Source organism: Dermacentor andersoni, chromosome 1 (genome assembly GCF_023375885.2).
Source record: "Dermacentor andersoni chromosome 1, qqDerAnde1_hic_scaffold, whole genome shotgun sequence".
NCBI lineage: Eukaryota > Metazoa > Arthropoda > Arachnida > Ixodida > Ixodidae > Dermacentor > Dermacentor andersoni.
In genome coordinates this window covers 195,717,965-195,738,736 of record NC_092814.1, presented here as the reverse complement: position 1 = coordinate 195,738,736, position 20,772 = coordinate 195,717,965, and the positions used below count along the sequence as shown (strand labels likewise).

Sequence of the window (20,772 nt, the reverse complement as noted above, 5' to 3'; positions counted from 1 at the left end):
TGCAACATTACAGCCAAGGTTGTCAAACCTTGGCTGTAATGTTGAAAAACCCACGAAAAACATGAATCTTTGATATGCCTCTGCACAGAGAGTCATGCACGTAGCACCTCATTGGACAGCTGGTTCAATATACAGAGCTCGGAACTCCGAAAAAAACGAACGACAAAATTCTCTAGCAGTCGACACTTGCACCCTACGATTGAAAGCTGCAGTCTCTACTGTTGTCCCCACGTTAAACTTCTCACGTCCAGACGACAAGGATAGGTCACGACGAAATTACTTATTTTTTCCGCGAATCACATGGCCTTAATGTTCTACCTGCACGACACACGTGGATTATAATCCTTCGTCCTGTGCGCGTAAGTAGTTCCTTCTGCAGGTTGGGAAATGCAAACCACGCCGTTTGCTTCAGCGTCAAGTCCGAAGAGGAAATAAAACGGACAATTTTTACACAGCAGGAAACATGGCTGACGTCGTTAAATACATCTGACAAACAGCATGCTGCAGATAGAAGGCAGACGCCCTTGGGGAACATCTCGTGTACATGACGAGCACTTCAAGAAAAATACCGTCATTCGCATCAACTTGAGTGTTCTTTTTTGCTATTACAGTTCAACACTATTGGGCCGCCACAAGAATTAGAAACAACTTTCTTGCAAATTTCTTCAACAGGTAATTGAAACAAATGCATTGCTAAGAAAAGGCTGAACCTGCTATCTTCATAGGTTTTCCATCCTGTGAACCGCATGCGCAGAATAAGGAGACGTTTGCAGCGTAGGCGACCGGCCAATGGTAAACAGCTATAATGAACGAAAATTATTTGGAGTTCGACCCTAGTCCATCTTCAAAAAATTATGCAGATCCCACGCACTGCGGAAATCGATGTAAGCGAAGCTTTCCGTGTTGGATGCTTTGATTGACGATAATTAGCGGTGATGTTGACGGCTAAAGCTTAATTTCTTCAACGTTTAGTCTAACACGAGAGTGGTGAGTTCATGTTAAACGTTACCTTGCGTGCACCACTGCTGTTTGTCTACGTGGTACAAAGAACACACAGGGAGAGGTATTGGCTTGAGGCATTGTTGTGCGCCATATTTTATAACCCCTGAGCGGCTTGAGCGTTGACATTGCCTCACATGGCACATCGCATTGTGGCAGAAGTATTAAACTTGAATTGTATTGTGGGGCTGCACGTGCCAAAACCACACTCTGATTGTGAGGCCAGCCGTAGTGGCGGACTCCAGGTTAATTTTGATACCGTGATGTTCTTTAACGTGTCCCAAATCTAAGTGCGTGTGCGTTTTCTATTTCGCCCCCGTCGAAATGCGACTACCGCGATTGGGCTCAAATCCACGACCTCTAGTAATGCCATAGCCGCAAACCTAACGCGGTGGGCACAGAAGTGTTGATTTGACGGTCGACCACTTACGTAGTGTCTCCCGGACCCTGCGGTGTGCTTTAATTGATGCGGCCGTGCTCCTGCGCGCCCTGCGTAAGTTGCCTGCTTGACATATTTGCATGACGTTTATTTTTCAGAAACAGCAGCAAGGTACTGTACCGTACCTTAAGCTTATCCTGCTTCCCCGCAAGTGGTGTCGTAAAGTTGTGGGGTTTCCTTGCCTTCTCACGTCAGCTTCCAACCCTCTCTTGTGTGGGAACTGCCTCTTCTCCTCCCTCTCCTTCTCCTCTTCTTCTCTTCTCTACAGTTCTATCTGCGTCCCCTCTGGCCTCGCACGTTAGTAGACAGGGAAGCGCTGCAGTTTCTGCAATGCTTCTGAGCGGAGTCACGGATAATTACAGCTCTCAAGCGGCTAATGTGGCGATGGCCAGGGAGCTCCGGAGGGTATGGTGCACATTCGACGTGGTGGGCTGAAAACGAGTTTCTCCTGTGGCCTTTCCTTTCTGACTCGCGCCTGTCATCTGTATACACGCTCTGAACCACCCCACGACGCGGTTTGCGCGACAGTAGCAGCCACGGCAGCCCACAGCAGCCCATAGCAGCAGCAGCAGCAGCAGCAGTGGGAAAGTCGAAGGCAGAGGCAAAGAAAGCTTCGCTTTAAAAGCTTTTATTATACAGAATTGTACTCTGTAGAATTGTATAGAAGTTCCCTTCCCCTGATCCAGGACCCGTGTGACTGCTTGGCTTAGGTTAGCGCACACCTTTGGTGCTTCAGAAGTATGGTTGCTAAGAAAATGAAGATTTATATAACGCATGCATGAAGCACATACATAAAAAACAGTATTAAATGAAGAAAGAAACAGGCACACAGCAGCAACAAAATAACATCAGTTAACTAGATCGCAATATAGCTTCAAAAGAGTATATTTCACAACAGGAGAGAGAACTAACACCTGTAAGCAAAGTGCATATCAATTCCAACTTTGGTAAATACGCGCTAGATTAGAAAAAAGAAGATTAATACACTCGTGTGGCGCCTACTCGTGATTCTAAACGCTGGAAATGGGAAAAAGAATAACAAAAATGTATATGGGAAAAGAATAACAAAAGCAAATAGAAGAGAGGAGAGAACTGCAAAAATAGAGCACGCATTAGGCATTTCAGTCAAGTCACATTTGGTCATACAGTACAGCAGGTTTCACAAGCGCAACTAACAGCTCTCAGACTATAGAATGTTCACTACACAAGCTAGGCCACCAACGTGGCCTCGGACAGCACCCTATATTCTCTTTCAAAGCAATGAAAGGGACAGAGGAAGGTTGCATCCCAACCACATATGCCAATGCCTGCGCTATGACACTACAAGACGAAACAGCCGGAATTTATTTGATGGTGAAGCGGATGTTCCGATACCGGTATAGGTAGTGGTCCTACGCCCATGCCGCACAATTTTCCCGCTGGAGCACCGCAGAGATACGATGGGGTATCATTATACCGGCATACTAGTGCAGACGTATACGCCGATTACTGTGCGCAGCACCAAACATGTCAACAACACGCAGAAGATATATCTTATTGGCAAGAGATCGCTTCACCGCAAGCACAGCTAGGTCTCTCAGACGGTTATTCGTCATCTTGCTGCGAAGATAAGTCTTCGATCTTCGAAGGCACGAAAGCGTGCTCTCTTGAGATGATGACGATGCCGGTATCGTCACAGCGATAACACCCAGCTTGCGCAGTTCGTGGAAGGCTAGTTTATATTCTCCCAAGACAGTCACCAATTGCAGCAGTGTCTCTATCTTGCACTTCCTTTTAGCTTCGATGCGCTGAAGAAGTTTCGTTTTTATCAGCTTGCACTCAACTTCAACATTTTCAATGTCGCATGCATAGTGCTCGGTGAAAGGCTTGATTAAGGAGATGTCCACGAAATTCTCCCTTCGTGGGTGGAGGGCGCTAACTCCGCAGATTACATCATTACTCTCCGTGAACCGCCTAGTTAGATCCGCAATCAGGTCACCCAAAATGGGCAGAAAAACTTTGACTCTGAATGTTTCTTTTGAATTTGGACACGCTTCAACGGGCCGTCCTTCGCTCAATACATACTGTTCTAAATGCAGCGGAACGCGCGTAATTCTCTGCTTTTCTCTTTGGGATACCCCGTTCTCTTCAGAAACACAGCAGGTTTACGCCCAGACAGTGTCAAGTGTGTTCTGCGAATTTCTCATTTTGGAGAACTCGTCAATGACTGTGCGTGCCATGAGGCATGCCTGACTAATATTGCAGTCTTTACTTTGCAATAGGTCCAAAAGGACCTTAAGACGGCTGAGTACCTTGGTAAATAGGCTTAAATGGAAGACAAACCAGAAGTTCATTTTGCTCAAGCAGACCCCTAGCTTTCGTTTCCCACCTGCTGTTTGTAGCGATGACCTCGGCGAGACATACAAGGATAGCAGGAAAGCTTTTCATTGCCGCTGTGGAAACCGCTATCTGGCAGGCCCATCGTGTATCGCTGAGAGGCTGCAGCTCTATCACTGGCAAAGACAACCTTTTCTGCACATCTACGTAGAGAGAGTGAATTGCAGATCCACTCAGGAAAACATAGAGGCATTCTAAAAGAGAGAAAAAATCCCTCGCCGGTTGAATCACATTGCAGACATCCACGATGACTAGACTGAGGTGGTGGTTCATGCAGTGGACGTACACTGCCTGCGGCACTTCCTGCCTCAACAGCGCTTGGACGCCCCTTGAGGTACCGCTCATGACACTCGCACCATCATATGTTTGAGCAATGTACGGCTGAGTATCTATGCCGCAGCGATTCAACGTTTCCCTTACGTAGCCCAGGAGCGACCTTGCATTCAAGTGCTCAGTGTTGCGGAATCCGAGAAACCCCTCAAAGACAACTCCACTTCCATAGTATCTTACTACAACTGACAATTGTTCCGTCTTGCTTAGGTCCTTGGTTTCATCGACAATAAGTGCAAAGTACTTTGAGCTTTTCATCTCTTCCTTTATACTTGTTAATGCGATGTGGCTGAGAATTTCGAGGATCTGGTCTTGTATCGAAAGATGAACGTACTTCGCGTTCCCTGCTCCACCATTCAGTTTCTTTCTGACAATATCGCCACATTTGCGAAACAAGTTCAAGAGCTCGACGAAGTTTCCCTTGTTTTCACTTGTGGCCCTTTCATCGTGGCCCCTCTGAGCGATTCCCTGAACGGCATTGAAGCGCAAAATATCTGCGACTCTTGCTATATAGAGGCGATTTTCCTCCACCTTCTTGGAGATCTCGCGTTGCTGAGATGTGTTGTAACCGACTTGATCTGTCCTCCTGACTCCATCTGCATGTAGGAAACCCACGATGTCTGGCAACACTTATGCGCGAGTGAGTTTTCGTGCTTTCTTAAACCAGCATCTTCTTCTAGGGCTTTTTTTCCAGTTACTGTATCCACCGTTGACGAATGCAGATTTCTCATTGGCACCGGTAGAAAACATTCTGCAAGAGTAACAGAGAGAGAGAGAGAGCAAATGATAAATGAAAGGTAGGGAGGTTAACCAGGACTGAGCCCGGTTGGCTACCCTACACTGGGGAAAGGGAAACGGGGACGGAAAGATTAAAGAAAGAAGAGAAAGTCCACCGGGGATATCGTTCAGTCACTCAGTCCGGATCACAGACGCTGACTCAACCCTGTATCTTTCAAATATCGCAGCAGCGCTTTTGTGGCCTTTTGTAGCTGCGATATGCGAGGCCATGGTCCCAAGATCTTGTTCAAGGTGAACGGTTTTCTATCTAACTGGTTGAGAGCTGTGCAGAGTTCTTGTCTTTCATTTTCAAATGATGGGCAGTAGCACAGTAGATGGTCTATAGTTTCTTCGACACCGCAGGCATTGCACTCGGCGCTATCAGCCATTCCAATTAAAAACGTATATGCATTCGTAAATGCGACGCCCAAGCGTAAGCGGCACAGCATTGTTTCCTCATTACGCGGAAGCCCTGGTAACAGCCGCAGTTGCATAGATGGATCGAGGGAATGCAATCGATGTTGAGTGAAATCAGGTGTGTGCCACTTCTCCAATGTCATACGGTGCGCTAGCTTGCCTAAGTGTTGGGCTGCGTCAGTCCGCGATAAAGGTATAGAAACAAGGGTTGCTCCTTCATGTGCTTTCTTAGCAGCTTCGTCAGCGACGTCGTTGCCGGAGATACCGCAATGGCCAGGCAGCCACTGAAACACGACGTCGTGTCCTTTCGCTATGATACCATGGTGCATTTCTCGTATCTCCGACACTAGTTGTTCACAGGACCCGCGACGAAGAGATGACAGAAGACATTGTAAGGCCGCCTTTGAATCACAGAATATTGCCCACCGATTAGCCGGTTGGTTGTTAATATAATCTACGGCACCTCGGAGGGCAACAAGCTCCGAACCGGTCGATGTTGTCAAGTGAGAAATCTTGTATCGGATGCTTAGTGATCGTGATGGTATAACCACTGCCCCGGTGGAGCTGGTCTGGGTGGAAGAGCCATCCGTATATATGTGGACGCGGTCAAAGTAGAAAGTGTGCAAACAATCCAGAGCTGCTTGCTTCAAGGCCAAGTTAGGCAGGCTGCGCCAGCCTGCGCGCTGTACTCCAACCAAGGAAATAGGCAGTATCAGTCCGAGTGGAAGTTTCTGCTCAATTTGCCATTCTTCTTAGATAGAAATGGGTTCAGTATTGGCTGTGTGGGTGAGTCTGTCTTAAATATTCAAATATTCAACTGGTCTGCACGGTCGACATCCACATCCGAGGCAGTCAATTCGGTCGCGGAATCAGGTTCATCCCTGGCTGCACACGATGCGGAAAGCTCGTCGCGCTCACTGTCCATCTGCACCGATGAGGACCGACAAACGTTGTCAGAAGTGAGGCTGTTCACAGTCTCCTCAAGCGGAATCAAAGCGGAGCACTGAGGATTTTCTTGTTCATGGAGCATCTCCGAATCTCCCATTGTTGAAGCGGAAAGCTTGGTGTGGACGCATTGTTGCTTGACCCGCTTACTTGCATTTAAAAAAAGGTCGGCGATGGTCCTTTTCTTCGACATCCTAAGGCAACCCAAAGGTCCTGTGGCGTCGACCACACGTTGGGGCCTCTTCCGGCGGCGAGATGGGCTGGCGTTTCCTCCCGCGACACGAGCACTGCTTGCGAGCGAGCAAACGAACTGGCTGAAGTGGTTGGTACCACTGCTGCAGTGAAGTAGAAGAATAGAAGGGGTCATTGCAATGAGCGGAACGGCTGCGCCGCAGCGCGAATGGTGCGCCCAGGGGCGATCGGAGCTGCGGCGCTGTCATCGCTCCCTGCTGAAGCTCCTGTTACATCTCAATACGAAGAAGAGCATTTCTTAGACGTTTACCAGAGGCAACCCACCTCATTCATCACCGGCCTACCCCGAAGTCAACGTAGCTTTGACGCCGACCGTTGACGGGTCAGGAAAAGATCCTCTACCTGAAAATGACAAGCTAAACTAACAGATGAAAGAGGCCCTAGCCGACGGCTACCGAAGAACAGCGCCCACCTTGGATTTCCAGGTTGCTATACGGTCACATATTTCATACCATCGGAGGCGGAATAAAAGGAGGAAGAAGAAAAAAAAAGAGGAAAATTACCGAGTAACGCGATGCTACGCGCTACAACATTCAAAGGCGGTCGCACAATTCACAGGTCCTTGAAAACTTCAGCAGAGCCATTAAGGCCTTGAGGGCCGAAACCTGTCTAGACCAGTGTCCTAGAACTTTTTCTTCTGTGAAGGGGCGATTGTCCAGTTTCTCGAGCGCGGTCACGGGCACTTTTCTTGACACATTATAACGGGGACAGTCACAGAGGAGGTGCTCTATCGTCTCCTCGCAGCCGCAGGTGTCGCAAGTAGGGCTGTCGGCCATTCCAATGCGGAGTTCATGAATGTAATGCCGAGCCAGAGGCGGCACAAAAGTGTTGCTTCCGCTCGTGGTAACCCTGGTGGAATACGGAGTTGCAGACGTGGACCCAATCTGTGGAGACGTGCGTTCGTGAATTCACTGGTGTTACACAGAGTCTGCGTATTGGTACAGCGGTATTGGTACAATATTGGCACCATCGTGGGCCGATCAGGCAGCGTTATACGTACTGTGATTTCCCGAAATTCCGCAGTGACCCGGTATCCACTGGTAGATGATGATGTGCCACTTGTCGATTGCGTGATGGTGGAGTATACTCGGATGTCTGCGACTTATTGGACATTAGGTCCGTGGTTGAAAGGTACAGCAGATACTGGAGAGCTGTCTTCGAGTCACAAAAGATGGACCATGAATGTGATTATTTGTGACCAATAAACTCCAGAGCAGCACGGATAGCTGCGAGTTCTGCAGCCGTGGATAATGTAAAGTGAGACGTCTTGAATTTGATAGTGACAGATTTTGCGGGAATTACCACTGCTTCAGCTGAACCTTTAGACGTAGCCAGCCGGTACTTACACTGGCTAACCTCCATGTCTTTCCTCCCCTTTTCTCTCTCTCTCTCTCTCTCTCTGTCTATCGGTGGCGGAGTTCGGCGGATCGGCATGAAATTCAGAGCGCGCGTATACATGACAGTAGCATGGCAGAGAAGGCGACGCGAGAAACTTGCTTGGACTTTGCACCGCGTAGAATGTGCACATGCCCTCTGGAGCTCCCTGGGCGTCGCTACATTAGCCTCTTGACAGCTGTAATTATCCGTGACCCGCCGCAAAAGCATTGCAGAAACTGCAGCGCTTACCTTTCTACTAACGTGCAAATTCAGACGCTAGATAAATAGAATTGTAGAGAGGAGGGGGGAGAGGAAGCAGAGATAGGGTAGAACACACGCAGTCGCTAAACGAGGGAATAATAGCCTTGCCACTCTTCGCTCGTAGTTCCCATTAATTGGAAAGGGAGGGGGGGGGATAGAGAAAAGATGACATGAGAAGACAACGAAACGTTACGACTATAGACACGACAGCGGTTGCGGGGAAACAGGTTAAATTTAAGTTCAAGGTACGGTAAGACACGTCCCTGCTATTTCTGACAGCTAAACACCATGCAAATATGTCAAGCGGACAACTTACGCAGGGCGTGCAGAAAAAGAGCCGCATTAATTAAAGCACACCGCAGGGTCTAGGCGATACCACGGAAGCGTCGGCACGTCAAATTAACACTTCAGTGCCCGCCGCGGTAGCACCGAAATAACACAATTATTCACTAACTAAACTAATAACCTATGTAACTACAATAACTAAGCAAGTATAAGTAACTTCCTAACTAAACTAATTAATCAACTAATAACTAACCAACTTACTGAACTAGACAACGAACTTTAACTAACTTATACGAAGTGCAAATAGAGACAGCCGACCGAAACAGTTTGTGCAAAGAAGGCTACTAGGGGGGAGGGGGGCCACGTCAATCATAAAACGGTGCTGTTTATAATTGAAACATAAAAGCATCGCACGTTAAATTATTTTGCCTAAACTTGCGCTTGCATCCTCACTCTGCAAACATACTGAAATAAATGTGAGTGAGGCGCCTTTCCTCGTGAAAGATTTGCACGGTCGAGCAGCCCGGCCATCTAGGGCGGCAGATTGTTTCCCCTTTAACTTACGCCAGTGCTTCTGGTGCCACCTTCTGTCCTTATATGAAACTTTCGGGGAAGTTTCGTGACCAGACAGAAACTATAGAAGGACCAAACGCGCTATGTCCAAAGCAACTAGCGGTGTCCTTGTCGTCTTCGAACGCGCCTTCGCGCACTCACGGTGCTGAAGGACACTACGCGGAACACGAGACACACGCCACTTCACTGACGTAGATTGTCCACACCAAGAACACCACATCACGCGCACCAGTTCACGGGCAAACAGACTCAACTGACATACGCGACTTCGCGGTTAAATACGCCTACATGTACTACAGCACTTGTGAAATTCGTGGCTGTGCCAGAACAAACGCAACATAAACAGGCTAGAACAGGTACGATCATCTCAACATATGTGTCTAGCTGTGTAAAAATTAGTAATAGTAACAAAAAACATCTGTATGAAAGAATGTCTTCACATAAACAAGTATGGACAGTCACATATAGACAGCATCTAGCATATCGAATACGAGGAAGGCAAAAAAAGATCGAGAAAAAAAAGCCTGTGTGGCATTGATCGAGCTTGAGCCAAATCAAGCAACTTCGCTATCAATATGGCTCATCTAATCTGCCCCTGAATTCTCGAAGGCCTTTCACGTGCCGGAACGTCTGTGCCCGACGAGGTTGTAAGAGCTCGGTATCTCCGCTGTGTTGGTCTTCACGATTGTTGACTGCGCCAGCTCCGGCAACCTCTGGTTCCCGTGCCAGGTAGCGCTTGAGCAGATTTATGTGGAAGACCTTTGTAGAATGTCGGACTTCGATTTCGTAGTCGACGTCGCCCTTTCTGCTGACAACGGTGAAGTGCCCTTTCTACTGCATTAGCAGGTTGTTGTTAGTGGGCAAGAGGATCAGCGCTTGCTCGCCGGGTTTCAACGACCACTTTCGGCCTTTCAGGTTGTAGGACTTGCCGTAAAGTTCTCCCGCTCACTCCAGTTCTTTCGTGAGCCAGTCGACAGGTATGCTCTAACTTCTCCCGCAGGTCAGTGACGTACATACGTAGTCGTACATAGTCTTCAACTCTTCCGAGAGGGACGTATTCATCCACACTCCCTCAGCGCCGTAAGTGGTCCCCGAACGCTTCTTCCGTACCAGAGTTCGAATGGAGAAAATCCCAGGTTTTCTTGAAGCCCCTCGTGGTAGGCAAACAATAGCGGGGCGAAGTAACGATCCCAGTCCTTGGGATTCTCCTGGCACAAACGTTTTAACTTCTGCATGAGCGTGCCATTGAACCGCTCCACGAGACCGCTCGCCATCGGTTGGTATCGGGTCGTGTGGAGCTCCTTCAGGGAGAACAGGCGTCTCATTTCATTCATCACTTTGGAAGCGAAGTTTGTGCCTCGGTCACTCAGAACTTCGCGTGGTGCACCAACGCGCGAAAACTGCTACCCTTTCTGCTTCCACGCTTGGGAGCGCCGTAGCGTCGGGGTAAGGGGTTGCATAGTCAACCATGGTAAGTATATACGTTACCCCGAGCAGATTTTATATTCAACGGAGCGATTATGGGAATCGCCACTTTCTCATAAGGGGTAGCAATAATCTGCACCCTTACCCGGGGTGCCTTTCTCGTGTGATCCCTGGGCGCCGTGCGCTAGCAATTGTCACAGGACGCCACGAAGCGTTTCACATCAGCGCCCACTCACGGCCAGTCGAATTCGGTCCGAATCTTCGAGAGGGTTTTATTACGCCCTTGATGTCCCCCCATCGCGCTGTCATCTGCCAGTCCCATCACCGCGGAACGTAATTTATCGGGAACGGCAGCTTGAGTGAACTTTTCGCCAGACTTCGACATGAACTTTCTCTGCAGCACCCCATCTTTTGCGAAGAACAAGTGGCGATCCCCATTCTTGTTGCATTGTCCAACATCCAGCTGATTGAAGCATGTTTGTAAGGTCGGGTCGTTTTTATGCTCCTCGACCAGTGCCTCTCTACTGCTTCCTGGGGAGCCTTGGGGAACCCTTAGTTTCTTCTGTGTTACTTGCCCCGTGTTCTGCGATCAAGTAATAACGGTGTTTGCCTGAGACATTTCTTTCCCTCGTGTGGCATCGTTCACGATGTCATCTGCTGGAATTTCCGCCGTTATGTCTCGTGGTGCATCCATGTTCCTCTCAACCCCTTGCTTTCCAGGGAGAGCCCAGCGTAAATCTGGCTCATTAGCCGGTCTTACGCCTTCTACAATGCTCAGAACGAGGTCGTAATGGGGTTTTCGATGTATTTCGCCCTGAGTCGGCCCGACTAGTACGGTGTATCGACAACCACCCAACTTTCGCGCAAAATACACACACAGTGGTTCAAAAGGTAGACTAGTGCTTTAGTCCCCGTAAAATCCTCCTCCTTGTTTAGGCTTGTTTTGAAGATGACGGTGTTGCAGCCAGTGCCTCTGAGGACACTTACTACCTTGCCTCCTACTAAGCCGGTGACCACGGATAGCCTTTCAGATATTTCATTGGACCTGTCTATGAGCCCTGCGTTTACAACGGTGGCCTTCCCGCCGTTCTTCAGTTCCAGGAATCCATCCTCGATGCAACTCGATGCAAGAAGCCGCTGACTCCTTAAACGGTGCGCCAAGGTTTGGTCTTCCCTTCTTCCAACACTTCTAACTAGGATGACCGGGCTCTCCACAACATTCACAGGATTTTCGTTTGTTCCCCTTGCCGTTGTTGGAAACCCTGCAGTTCTCAGCGGCATGAGCGGAGCGCGAGCACAAGAAACAATATTTGCCTTGTTAGGTTCTTGTTCTGGCTGGCCACGGAGTGTCGCCCGTTCTGGTTAGCCCGGTTTGCGAGCGTTCTGGGCCTCGCCGTCGTAGCAGCGCGCATCGAAAAGTTGCGCCACCAATGCGGCTTTGTATATTCTTCAGCCCTTGCCACCCTATCTGTGAGCGAACCGTCAGTCTTTTCTCTGAGGAATAGCTCGAGGGTGGTAGTTCAAGTATTCAGAAATTGTTCCTTCCAGACTAGCTCGAAGAGAGCCTCGCAATTAATTCTCGCGCCCTATAATTGGACCCACCGCTTGCGAAGGTTTCGGAGGCGCATGAGAAATTGGGAACATGTCTCATTGTTACTTAGCGTAGCTTTTCAGAATTTCTCACGAAATCCCTCATCGGTAAGGCAGAAGCGGATCATGAGAGCCTTGTGCAACTTGTCGGAGCAATCTGAGGTCGGAATTTGGCTGAAAACGTTTTGCGCCTCGCCACTCAGGAAGAGGCTAAGAGCTTTGCGAGGCAACTTTTGGCTTTGTGCAAAGTACTCGAATCGTCCAAGATAAGTATCCAGGTCATCGCCCTCCTCGTTAAAGGGCGGCGTGAACTTGTGCGGGCTTATGTCGTTTACGTGACCTGGCGTTCCCAAACATGCACTTTGATCCGACCGCAGAGTGGCCTGCCGCAACACTAAAAGCTCTTTTTCCTCTTCCAGCTCCTGCATTCAAATAATTGATTGTTCTCTAAGTTGTTCCACCTCATTTTGAGTGTGTTGTTGAACCCATACACGCTCGGCATCGCGAGCGTGTATGGTTTTCTCGTCTGTTGCTTTCTCTGTCGACAAAATCGTAAAGCTCTTCTCCTGCAAAACCCAACGTTTTACCCTGCTCCATCAGCTTCTCAAATTATGTGTCGTCCATTACTCGCAAAGACTCGCAGGCTAACACTTGACACTTCAAAGGCCGATTCACGCTCGAGCCGTACCAGCGCCGCACGCACGCGGTCGTGCGAAAATGGACCTGAAAGAGGCTGATTTATGCTCGAGCCGCACGCCGCACCGCCAGCCTGCTGCACTCATGCAGTCGTGCGAAAATGTCGCACACTGGTGCACAAATTTCGGTTTACACTGGTTCACACTGCATGGCCCCGCACATGCAGTGTGAACCAAATCTGCGTGTGTGTATGTTTGTGTGCGTGCGTGTGCGTGATTGCGTGCCCGTGCGCGCGCGTGAGCGTGTGTGCGTGTTCGTGTGCGCGTGCGTGTGTGCGTGCGTGCGTGCGTGCGTGTGCGTGCGTGCGTGCGCGCGCGTGTGTGTGTGTGTGTGTGTGTGTGTGTGCGTGTGTGTGCGTGTGTGTGTGCGTGTGCGTGCGCGCGCGTGTGTGTGCGTGTGTGTGTGCGTGTGCGTGCGCGCGCGCGTGTGTGTGTGTGTGTGTGTGTGTGTGCGTGCGTGCGTGTGTGCGTGTGCGTGTGTGTGTGTGTGTGTGTGTGTGTGTGTGTGTGTGTGTGTGTGTGTGTGTGTGTGTGGAATACTGTGTCGTGCGGAGACTATGGACATTTTTTGACATATAGAATTGACGTAACAGCAGGAAAAAAGGGAAAAGAAGAAGAGACGGTTCTTGAAAAAAAGCTGCTTCTGATGGCACAGATAACGAGTCACGGCTAATGTCAAGGATGCTTAGTAGGCACGCTGGTTAGTGTGCCTGTGCTTTCATTAATGCCAGATGAGATGGTGTTAAACTTATAGGTTAGGTAAGACTCGCGGACTTCGCGATCGTGATGGGAATGAAAGCCTGATTCAAGTATAGGGGCCTGGGTTTTTCGAAAGAATGCCCTGGTAAGCGAATATGTCTTGATAATGGTAAGTTAGGAAGCATATTAGCATGCGATCTGTGGTTAACAAAGCGTATTCGAAACGAGGTTTCTGTTTGGCCAATATACTGTTTGCTGCAGATTGTGCACTCAAGCATGTATACAACGTTCGAGATATCGCAATTAAAAGATCCACAATTTTTTAGGGTAAAGCCTGAGGACGTACTAATCACTCTCTCAGCGGTTTGCATATGCACACACACCTTGCAACGTGCTTTGTTGCATGGGGCGCAGCCAGACGTCTTGTAGTGCTCATTTAATTTTGACGATGTTAACATATCACGGAGGTTCTTACACCGTCGGCACACGACGCGATGCGGTTCAGGAAAGATATCGAGAAGATGTTCACGTTGGGAAAGGATATTGTGGTGGCGTTTCAATATAGAAAAAACTTTTGGCGCTGATGCCGAGAATGTTAGTACAATATTGGTGCTGGTACGTCTTTCGGGTAACCGGTTTCCGCTAAGAATATCGGCTTTGTTTACTTGATCTGCTCGGCATATGGCGTCTTCAATTAAATTTGACGGCACCATATATATATATATATATATATATATATATATATATATATATATATATATATATATATATATATATATATATATATATATATATATATGAGAATTAAAGCTCTGTCGCCATTGATCTAACCAGTAGGCCACTACATTTTTTATCTTCTCTCATGGTATTTATTTGAGGCACGCATGACTCTTGCGGGAACCAAACAGATAAATGATCTAAAATATATCTTCTAGTTGCACGGCGACGAAGACACATATACACAGAGCACCATAGAGTTCCTCTTCCTTCTTGAAAGGCGCTGCTCGGGTAACGGTCAATCTTCACCAGAAACACTAATATGGTGGTAAGGATAAGCACCTTACCAATACACGATACCAATCTCGACGAAATTCGATTTATGCGTATATATGTCTCAGTTTGACGATCATTTGTATAAAATTAGTTGCTGATGAAATTAGCTTCGGCATTTCGACCCAACATGCGTGCTTTCCGCAGGCTATGCATTCCAGAGTGAAGCATGTCAAAGGGTATATTGTCATAACTATTTGGCTCCAGATATGGCACGGAATGGAGATTTAAATCATTCAAAATGACATCCCTGCAGCCTATACAGCAATGTTCAGTCGTTTAAGGTACATCATACAAGCGAAAATTAATGGACGTCATAGAAATGTCTCTTGAACGAAGTCAATTGCTGACAGGCAAGATTTCAGATTGTAACTTGAAAAAGAAGGTTTTTGTAGATGGAGGCAGCGGCATTTTACGCGCACAATTTGTCCTGGCAGGCCAAAGTATTTTGCGCGATAGAGTGGTGGCGGGAACATCGATATTAAATCTCTGTAAAGTTACATTACAAATATTCATTCGAAAGCCTTACTTTTAGAAAACTAACCGTGAAATACACCTCACGCATAAACCCCCACAGACATGGTCATAAAGAAAAATTTGATGAAACCACAACGTTAGGCAAAATATTTCCCAGGTTGACCTGCAAGAAATCTCACGCGTAAAAAAGTGGCATGAAAAAAATGAAATAGTGTGATGCCAATTGCCACACCTACAGATCTACCAAGTCCAGCCCACCTGCACTAACCGGCGTGAAGAGATTATCTCGTCTCATAGTTTCATAACTTTAACACCATATGAAAGTTTCACGTACGCCGTGAAAACGTTGAACGTGCGACCTGGCACAGTGTGTCGCACAGTGGAACGTATTGCATACCTCAACTATTGAAAAACTATTCAAACTGTCCAGGTCTGTGGTTTGGGTCATGGCGGTCTACACCTACTCAATTCGCTAAAAAATAGTCATCTGCGGTGTTTCCAAAATACTTTGGTGTTCCATTAAATACGCACAAGTGCACACTTTTGGAAAGAGATAGTCCTAGCCCTTGAACGTTAGGCTAAATCCTTCGTACGGGACCATGTAATTTTCGGCTAGGCCACAATTGCACGCATCCTTCTCTCGTTCGAAAACCAACCAGCTCCTTGAAACACTCAGCGCGTGCGTCCGCCCCACTTTGTTGTCTTCTTTCCTTGTCACAGCTAGCGCTTTAAGGCGCCGATATATGTATATATACTTATACGTAGTAGTCGTAGTATTCATAAGGCAGTCTCATATATACCCCCATAGAACCCTATGTATACCTATGGGGTGCATCGTGTCACGCCTTAAAGGCGGACAGATCTCCGAAGCAAGTAGCCCTATAATGCTTACGCTTTAAAATAAGTCAGTTGGAATAGCTCTAACAACTTTCGAAAAGGCGCACTAGTGCTCCGAACCACGAATGAGTATGTAGTTGGCACCTCGAATGAAACAATGGGAGGTTCCAGTATGTCAAAACTGCGTGCGAGGATGTCAGATAAATTTATCATGCTAAATGTTCCATCTAGAACGCCTTTTCGTTCTTTCCTTTAAAGACACAACTATGCAGCAAGACTCCCTTGCACACGTTTAAGCGACAGGTATTCGTAAAAATGTCCATTTATTACAACAAAAGGCCTACTTAAAGCTCAACAGCGAAGCGCCGACACCAAGGCCTCCTTGAGCTGCTTTCGGCACTCAGTGCCTAGCATGCTCCACTGCCGTCTCATTATCAAAGCTCCAGAAGGTCAACGCAAGGAAGAGAGTGATAGAAATATCAGCGTAGCCGAAAGCTATCCGAGTCTTTTTCCTCGCTTATGCGTCTTCCTCCTAAGCCGTCACACACGTCCTCGCGACTCTGTAACAAGCACTGACCTCCGCGCGCGCGATCGGACCGCCGTTCTCCGTCAGAGGTGGAATGTTATTCTATTTGTTTCTTGCTTCAGGTGTGCGCGCGCGACCGGGTGGCTGGCAACGGGCACGTGCCCATTTCCCTCCCCTCCGCCGCATCATCGCGACACCGTGCCCGGACTTGGCATCACGCCGCCTCTCCCCCCTCCCCCTGCGCCCACCCCCTTTCTTTCTGCCCACCGCTTAACTCTCTCCCCACGCGATTTCAGGGGGGTCGCTCACGATCACGTTGTCCCCAAATAAAAGAAAATAGATGCGGAAGACCCTCCTAGTTGAAATACGCCCAACTACGGCCGTTTGGGGAAAGGGGTACAAAAAGATCGGCCCGTGTTTTGAGTAACACCAGATGCGGGTTAGTCACCGGTAGAAAAGAACGTCTGTGTCAGGCATGATTTCGACGCTGACAACTATGCGGACTTTCGAGAGGACGCAGGGCCTCTTCGTGTGGGCCCTGGGTGTCGTGGCCTGGGTGCTCGCCGCGGCGCTTGTCGTACGCGTGGTGCGCGACGTGGCCGAGTGGCTGCGCATGTGCTGGTACCTGCGCGATGTGCCCAGGCCTAAGCCGCAGAAGTCGTTCACGCTGCTTCTCGACCTGTACAAACAGATGTCGGCCATGGACCCCAATCTGGACACGAAAGTCAGTGAGTACGCTTATTCTACGGCCGGAGTAATCTGCCCAGCGAATTCGGTCTTCAAGTTCAAAGTCTGGTAATGCTCTATAAGGGGTGCAAGTGCTTTGCGTGACCGATGAAGGCGTTTAAGAATTCAGTGTTCAGCAAACCAACTCGTCGCCGAATTTAGAGTCCGCTAGTAATGCAAGAAAAAAAACCAATGGAATGATACCGGATCATTGTTACAAACACGTGCTTATTTCTTCGAAGCATTTATACGCTAATTTATTGGGGTTCATTTTTGTGCATGCAAAGATATCATTGATAGGAACCTTAATATTGATAACAATCTTCTGGAGTATATTTCCATGTGCAACTGCTTTTACGGATGCTTTCCTACAGGCGATGTTACGGGAGGCAACAGTGGGGGAGTATAAAAAAGACCCAAGCCCGAAGCATAGCAATCATACAATGCATTATTAGCAAAGCAGCATAAATGCTCGCGTTTCCTGCGTTAAGGTGTCAGTGTCCCCCCTGTGATTCGTATCCGCTTCTCGCGAACATCGGGAGTGGAGCTTTTGTGACCGCATTCGTTCACCATGCTTCACTATCACCTCTCCCATCTGTGCTAACGAAATGATGACAGCGCCGATATGCGCTTTTCATGGGACAAGGTAAAGTAGTGGAAATAGAAGAAAGTCAAGAAAACAAGTGCAAGTTTGTCATTTTTGCTAAAGTTGTCACGTTACCACTTTTAAATAATTTATTGATTGATATTATGTTTAGCGTATACACATGGACTCACTCGGGACTGGGGGGAAACAGTGCGTAATGATTGGGCGGCGTTTTCAATATAGTTCTTGTGGCCTCATTGACCGTTGCGTTTTGCTAGCCTTCTGCCAGTCATAGCAGTATTACGTAGAAGTAATATTTGTAAATAAGAACACCAATTTTCTACGCCTCGTTTTGTCGTTTCATTGTACTGCTCGTCATCTCAGTGTTTCATTCCTTGTCTGAGATTCGGTGTTGTCCCATGTTTCGAGGAGCGATAGCATGGCGTCGGTGCGTTTCCGTCAATCTGTTTGCGCTGCAATAATACCGCCTATGAATCCAGCAATGCCACACACGGCGCGCGTGCCCCTTAAGCAGTGCGTTGGACAAATTCAAAAATATGCTTGCATTCTTCGAAAGCATCCACGCATTTAGCTTGTGATGAGATCAACTCAGATTAAAGTGGCATTCATTTTTTCATCTTCTCCAACAAACACATTCTCATTGATTGACTCAATGTTTCTCGATTCAGAGGCATTCAAGTACCTGACGAACTTGTTCAAGTCCGTCGAAGACCAGGACGTGACAGTTGCCTTCTACGGCCCATACGCCTTTCTTCTCGGTTCCACGCCGCAAGTTGTTGAGGTAACTGAGAACCACTTGTCTAAAATTAAATTCAAGTTGTCAAGCGGGTATTACCTCCTTGTAATTTGCCAGAAACGACGTAAGCGACATGGGTGGCATACTTGAACGGCACCTGACCTCCGCTCAAGCTGCTTCCTGTACAGAGCGCCTCGGTATCAGAACATGGTATCAGAACGCACATCAAATAAAAAATAAAAAGTTGTGGAACGCTTACACCGTTGTCATCAAGATTGACTTAAGCTTATTAAACATGAGAATCTTTATATATATATATATATATATATATATATATATATATATATATATATATATAAAAGCTCGAACCGATCCTAAACATCGTTGATATTTCTTACATAACACAAAGAATAAATGCGCTGAAACTCTTGAATTGCCTAATCATGCGAATAAAACCGTGATGAAGAGAGAGATATAGAAAGAAACAAGGAAAAAGGCTATCCAGACAGACAACCGGTTTGCTACCCTTCACAGGGGAGAGGGTACGAGGGATTGAAACAAGAAGGAGAAGGCGAAGACAGTTCACTCGCACCGTAGTAGGCATGGGGTGTCTACAAGCGACTTTCAGGTCCATTGGTTTCATAACAGTGATGAGAACACGCTTAACTTTCTGGGTCGACGATCGACGAGACGAAGTGCCCAGAATCTTTGTATCTATATAGGGTCGCGCGACCAGTTGACTGGGCGCGCTCAGAAGATGCAGAGGTTGGACGTCTAAGCGGGTGCATAAACGGTGATAAGATATAAAACCAGCAACGTTAAGGTAAAGAGAGCCATTGAGTTTAACTGGCTGTTTTCGATTATCAAGCCATGCTTGCTTCTTCTTGTGGTGAGTTAGCTTGTCTATTCCGTTTTATCAATATTTATCGCATAGTGCGGCCAAGGCATTGTAAGAAAAAAACAAAAAAGACAAAGTATTCCCCTCTGAATCGGCAGCAATGTCTATGAGAACTTCCATGACCATCACCTAAAGGTTCTAGCTTTCCAGGAGCTACATCAGGGGCCCGTATTCTCCAAATAAAAAAAAGAAGTCGCAGTTTCGCCCGAAAGGCGAAGCATCGATTACGACAGCAAATTAGGGGACAGCTATACGAAGTAAGTATAGTAGTTTTATCGGCCGTATAAACTCGCAAACATAGGCATACTAACTAAAGTGACAAGCATGGTATATATATCACGTGAGCACAAGCAAATATGAGCACATTTCACTCGATGACCGCGGAAACTCGCTGTGAAAAAGCTGCAGTGAGGAAACGCGGCTGCAACAGCGAGCGAATCTACCTTCGTGCTGCCGCTCGCATCAATGGGAACTAAGCAGCGAAAACACAGCGCAGCGCAGAATCTGTACCTGTCGCAGATGGCTTTCAAGATACAGCGGCGCGTCCGGGCGCGCGCGGCCGCCCGGGCCCCCCGCAGTAGATCACGCCCCCCCTTTTCCTAACCTCCACCCGAAGCCTTGTGCGCGACGGAAGACGGCGCGCTTCCTCCCCGTTTTCCCCAGTTGGGTGCGAGAGATTAAGCCGCGATCTCCGGCTCACCCTCGCACGCTTTCACTCGCACGTACAGCATACGGCGCGCGGCGACAATTTTATCACCCGTGGACTTTATACGGAACCTCACGGTGACGCCACGTCGACGGCGACGGCAGAAAGGCGCCTGGAGTGTCCATATAATTGGCAATAAAATTCACTCACCATCCCGGTCCTGCGAAAGTGGATCTCCAGCGAAGCTGTTGCAAAACCACCATTGCAACTGCCGAGTGGGGTATTCAATTCTTTATTGTAACGTATGCTATTCTGTGTGTTGTATGGGTGATTTCAATGAATGTATGCACTGTTCGTTTCACTTTGCTGAGCGCTTATAGCCTCTGCCTTACGGGGGTACGAGCGATTGCATTTGAACGCGACAGCGTTAAGGACCTCGCGGTGCGGAAAATTCGCTGTCGGTGTCGGCGTCAGAGGACTTGTCCGTGAGCGCAAATTTCCGTGTATATTTAGGTCTATGTATATGCCCCGCCTTGCTATATGACACACGGTATATAGGGGTTATATTGCTACACCATTCTATCACTAAAGTTGCTCATACCTTGTCTTATATTCTTGACAAAGTTATTCCTCGGAATTTTGAGAATGACAGCCGACAAACGAATGTCATGAAACAAAACACCGACCGCGCATGCCTTTCATGTTAAATCTTCTCAGACTTAAATATTAAAGTACGAAATAATAACAAAAACCTGAAAATGATGTCATTTTTTGGCGCGGCTGTGCATTACCTCCGGGATCGGCCCACGCAAGAGGCTGTGTTTCTACC

General features: G+C 47.8%; 1 pseudogene; it reads right to left on the bottom strand.

Moving 5' to 3' along the window:
* Positions 1-2,901: 2,901 nt before the first annotated feature.
* On the bottom strand, positions 2,902-4,159 carry LOC126546901 (zinc finger MYM-type protein 1-like; annotated as a pseudogene).
* Between the last annotated feature and the right edge of the window lie 16,613 nt (positions 4,160-20,772).